Below are 5439 nucleotides of genomic sequence, written 5' to 3'. Positions count from 1 at the left end.
AGATAATGAATATTTCCTCCCCACTCACCTGCTAATGGTGTATTCCTGATGTCAATACCATTTGTTAATGGTATTGATACTAGAAAAGGAGGCAACTTCACATCTTCTCCTCACTGGATTATTTAAGAGAAAATATTGATATGATATTTTCAAATTTAATTGAGTTTCTTCTATAAAAATAGTTTTGCAGTAAAGAAAACTTGGAGAAATTGGATTTCAATTTCTTTTGTCAGTAAGCTAAGATATTGGCTTATTGGACAGTCTTAATTCTTGTGATACAACTAAGTACTATTTTTATTTTTCCTGTGAATTATTACTGAGTCCTCTTAGAAAATTGCCCTCTTCCTGTGAGAAAACATCATACATTACCCAATGGTTAAGCTCTGGACCAAAGAGTGCAATGACTACTGGTGTGTGCGGAGCCAGCATCCCCAAGGAGTGGGATCACAGTTTAGAGTGGAGATCAGACATGACCAGCAAGTCAGAAAATAGCTGTGATGCAAAGCAAAGGGGTAACTTCCTGAGTGACAGAGAGAGCTGATGGACCTCCGAGGAGGTAGAGACCCGCCCCACAGGAATCAGAGAGGATTTCACAGGAGGAATGTTAGTAGCACTGTATATAGTGGCTGGTTTGGGTAGCATTAAAAAGAAAACACATTTATAATTTTATACTGTAATTATCTTTCTAGTAATTGGGATAGAAAAATGTTTACATACACATTCGGTTGAATATTATTTATTTTTTAAAGCCCTATTTTCTTTTAATTCATTTAATTAAAAAATTGAAATACATGCTTAAATCTTATTCCAGTATTCAAAAATGTTTGGAAAACTTTTTCTTAATTTTTGTCACTGCGATCTATCCTAGTGCCTTCAGCAATAGTCATCATAACCCAAGGACACTATAACCCAAAGACTGATTTATAGTGTGATGGGGTAGCCTCATCTTTCCATTTTAAACATTTATGTGGTCTGAAATCACAGTTTGCCCAGGGGTCATGTTTTCTTACTGTAAAGCCATAAGGTAATACATTGTTTGGAAAATATAGGCTGACAGGTGGGAGGGAAAAGCTGAAAGTCAGCTCAACATATTGAACAAATATCATCTACATTTGAACAAGTAACTCCAAAATGTGGCTTTTAAAAAATATTCACAAAACCTGTCTTAAAGTTCTCAAAAGCCTTAAAGTGAGGTAGCACAAAACCAGTAATATCCTAAGAATCTTCCTAGTTATATCACCAAACTCCCCATAGCCAATAAGTTAATGAAAGCAAACTGATACAGGAACAAAATTCAGTAACATTGAAATAATCCTTCTAAAAACATATAGTAGCAACTCTTGGATTTCAAAGTCACTATAAAAGAAGTTGCCAATAAAATAAAGCATTTTGCACCTATGAAAAGAAATTTCAGAACAAAGTCGAATTCCAACAATCTGAAGTGTGTCCTAGAAGTCTGAATGATCCAAAGTGGGACTTAAGAAGATTAAGCTGTAATAAAGTGACAGAAGGAAACAGAGCAGAAGGTCCTGCCAAGGACACCAGTAGCCTGGCATGCTTTATCTTTGAGCACCTACTTTTTTCTTAGAAAAGTCTGGTTTACAATGCCTTTTTTTTCATAAATAGATGTTGTTAGAAGCCAGTTCCAAAAGAAATTCCAGATATTTCTTGAGCTTAGATTTTCAGCACATCTTTGGGCATGGAATTTACCTAGATAGGAACATCTCCAGAATGAAGGCAAGACTGTTCCCCAGCCATCTCAGTGCATACATAGTCTTTGTACAGTTTTCTTATCCAGGCCTCAATATCTGGATCCTCAATCTCTGCTTGCAAAGTAGCCAATTATTTCCTGAGCTCATCTCTTGTAATACTTTGCCTGAAGTACAAAGTAAAAGAGAGCCCACAATTATCCTCTGGCTAACAACCATTTCTCCTAGAGTTACAGACTCAGTAGGCATGTGGCCTGCTTTCTCAGTTAGCTCAGGAACAAAAAATTCTACTGAATATTTTGCCCTCCTATAACTTGGGTGTCTATCTTTACAGCTCTGCTATATATTCTTTTATGATAAGTCTTGAAATAAAATGGTTCAAGTCTTCCAACTTTTTTCAAAGCTCTTTGACTACAAGAGAACCTTTGCAGTTCTAGATAAATTTTAGACTCATCTTTTCAATTGCTACAAAAAAACCATGCTGAGATAAAAAATTGAAGCTGGAGAAGCAGGGGGTCTGGGATGAGAGTTGGCAGATCAGGACAGTCACTAAGTAACCCTCCTAAAGCACCAGCACCGTGGACAAGTGAGAGCTTGAGGGGAATCTGCTGAGAGGAACCGCAAAAGGGGCTGGTGTCAAGGTCTGTGGAAGGCTGAGACCTGGTGCTAGCTCTTGCTTGTGAATTTGCTGTCAGGACCTGGTGGTGGGCTGCTGCTTGTTAGCAGGGTGAGCATAAGGGAAGAAGAGCTGGAATAGGCAGGCAGAAGAGGGTGAGGAATGGGAAAGAGCCAGAACAGACCAGCACCTGGTGGCATCTCTGCATCCATCTCTCCTCGCCTCTGACTACAAAGACCTTCAGAGCATACTAGCTGCTGCTTGACGTGACTTTTCAATTCTTGTGCAAGTTTCCATTTTGGCTTAGTTTAACCCAGAACTGAACAAGAAAGGTGATTCTAAAATGTAGCTTTGCCATGGCCAGTGTAGCTCAGTTGGTTGGAGTGTCAGCCCATCACCAAAAGGTTGCAGGTTTGATTCCCAGTCAGAGTACATACCTAGGTTGTGTGTTCCATCCCCAGTCTGGGCACATACAGGAGGCAACCAATTGATGCTTCTCTCTTGCATCGGTGTTTCTTTCTCTTCCTTCCTCTCACCCTTTTTCTCCCTCTAAAAGCAATGAAAAAATGTCCTCAGGTGAGGATATTGAATAAATAAATAAATAAATAAATAAATAAATAAAGTTCCAACTTACTGAGACTGACCAACAAACAAACCCAGTTTCTCTTTGACTTTTTTCTCTGCGACACCATTGTCATGCAGCCAACCATCAACTCCTGTTATCCTACATTATTAAGAGTCCTGCATTCTGACCCTTTCTCTTCTCTGTCACTGCCTTTCTTCATGTAGTTCCACCCATCATACATTTTTGTCTGGATTACTGTATTGCCTCTGACTTGCAGTTACATTAAACATGGGTATGTAGGTTGTCCACTGCGCAGCCACAGGGGTACCACTCAGATCTAGCCTCAGTTCTTCCTCCCAGGAACTTGGGCCATGCTTTTAAAAGGCAAAACTGATCATGTCATTCTCTTGCCTCGAACCCTCCTTGGCCTCTGGTAGTCTTGAAGGTAAAGTTTAAATTCCTTTGTATAGCATAAAAATCCTTTCATGATTAGAAGATGAGCCTAAGCTCTGGGTTCAGAATTCGTAGTTGGAATGTATCTTAGCTATGTGCAGAATATAAGATCTTGGGCAAGTTGCTTAATCTCTCTGGGCTTCTGTTTCTTTAACAGTGAATTGGTGGAGGATCGCAAGAATAGTTCTTTTCTACTCAATTTTTGTCAGCATACATGGGGATGTCAAGGACTTAATGTAGTGACTAGCATATGCTAGATTTTCAATAATAAAATTTGAAACATTACTATTATTCCTTCTGTAGTGCAGTCTATCACCACTGTCTGTCCCCACCCCAACTCTATGTATGCTTTAGCCTAATGGAACTCCTTGTTGTAAGTCTCCATGTCGTGACCCATTCTTCACCTTTACACAGGCATATGCCTGAATTACCCTCTTTTTCCTGGTTGGAACCTGCTCATTCTCCAGGACTCAGTGACTCCTCACTTCCTCCTGGAATTCTTTCCTGATTTGCTTAGCCTTGGTTAGTGGCTGCTCCCTTGGATTGTCACAACAGTCACTGCTTGGTTATGTCACAGTGAATTCTAATTTTCTTGTTAGCTACCCATCTCCCCTGCTATGGAAAGTATAGACAAACCACCTCCCTTGCTAGACCATAAACTCTAGACCATATTTTCCCTGAGGGTAGGAGCTGTTTTACTTGCCTATTTAATCTTAGCTTCTAATGTAGTACAGACTAAGTTATTTTTTCAAAAATGTTTTATTTATTTATTTTTAGGGAGAGGGTAAGGGAGGGAGAAGGAAAGGGGGGAAAACATTGATGTAAGAGAGAAACATCTATCAGTTAAGGTACATGCCCTGACTGGGAATTGGACCCATTACCTTTCAGTTTATGCAAAGATACCCAGCCAAGTGAGCCAGACTAAGTTCTTGAGAATATTTGTTAGCAGGTTCTTAAAAATGTTTGTTGAAAGACAATTTTATTGGATTAATAAATGGTGATGTATGATGAGGGCTCTAATAGGCATTGCTATACTCTATGGAGAAACGTGAAGATGATGGAAGGAAGAACTTGGGATAATGCATAATGGTAGGATTCTGAAAGTTATTGCCTTGGTAGATCTTAAGGTGCACATGCTTCTGCTGAGAATAGAAATTCTCTTAATAGGAAGAATGACTAGAGACATTCTGGTCAAGACGTGGTTTACTAGCACTTATTCAGTATCCATTACTTTAAGAGCTCTTACAAAAATATTATTAAATAATCCATTCTTTAAAGAGTATTCTCTTTGTGAATGGTCAATTCAAATACCTAAAAATAATGAAGTTGTCATTCTTGGAAAATTCTGAAACAATATCCTGGGAACTATCCATCAATTCTATAATGTCTGCATGAGTTCAATCATTTTAAAGGATTTATTTATTTATTTATTTATTTAGAGAGGGAAGGGAGGGGGAAAGCGAGAGAGAGAGAGAGAGAGAGAGAGAGAGAGAGAGAGAGAGAGAGAGAGAGAGAGACATCAATGTGCGGTTGCTGGGGGCCATGGCCTGCAACCCAGGCATGTGCCCTGGCTGGGAATTGAACCTGCGAGACTTTGGTTCGAAGCCCACACTCAATGCACTGAGATACACCAGCCAGGGAGTTCAATCATTTTAACAGTACACCTTGCCTCAGTCTGTAGTTTATATCTGAAGTTTCTAGCAATCTTTTAATAAAGGGAACAAGCAATTACTCTGAGTTTTTCTCCAAAATTTTAGATTTCCATGTGCTGAATATGCTTGAAATAAATATATTTGTAAGGATTTCTTAATATTAGAAACCTCTGAAGCAATAATCAAATTTCTTAAAATGTGGGATAAAAATGCCGGTGCATAGACTTAATCTCAGAAGCTATTAAATCTAAGCTTGCGGTGAGCTATAAATATTGACCTTTTCTGAAAACCTATCTTTTTTTTCAAGTAGATTCTTGCTTTGTTATAAGTAAAAGTTGAAATAAATATGGAAATAATCACTCTCGACACCAGTATCATGCTTTGTTAGGCCATTGTTTCTAACAGCCACTCAATGCATCACAATTCTAAGATTAAGAAGAGTGA

At 38.6% G+C, this 5439-nt stretch overlaps 1 pseudogene; it reads right to left on the bottom strand.

Annotated features, from left to right (window-relative positions):
• Positions 1–902: 902 nt before the first annotated feature.
• Positions 903–1701, bottom strand: LOC123816405 (annotated as a pseudogene).
• Between the last annotated feature and the right edge of the window lie 3738 nt (positions 1702–5439).

This window comes from Phyllostomus hastatus, unplaced genomic scaffold, assembly GCF_019186645.2.
Source record: "Phyllostomus hastatus isolate PE091 unplaced genomic scaffold, TTU_PhHast_1.1 phas_contig_209, whole genome shotgun sequence".
Classification (NCBI taxonomy): Eukaryota; Metazoa; Chordata; class Mammalia; order Chiroptera; family Phyllostomidae; genus Phyllostomus; species Phyllostomus hastatus.
Note: the sequence above shows the minus strand (reverse complement) of the source record. Positions and strands in the feature narration are given on the sequence as shown.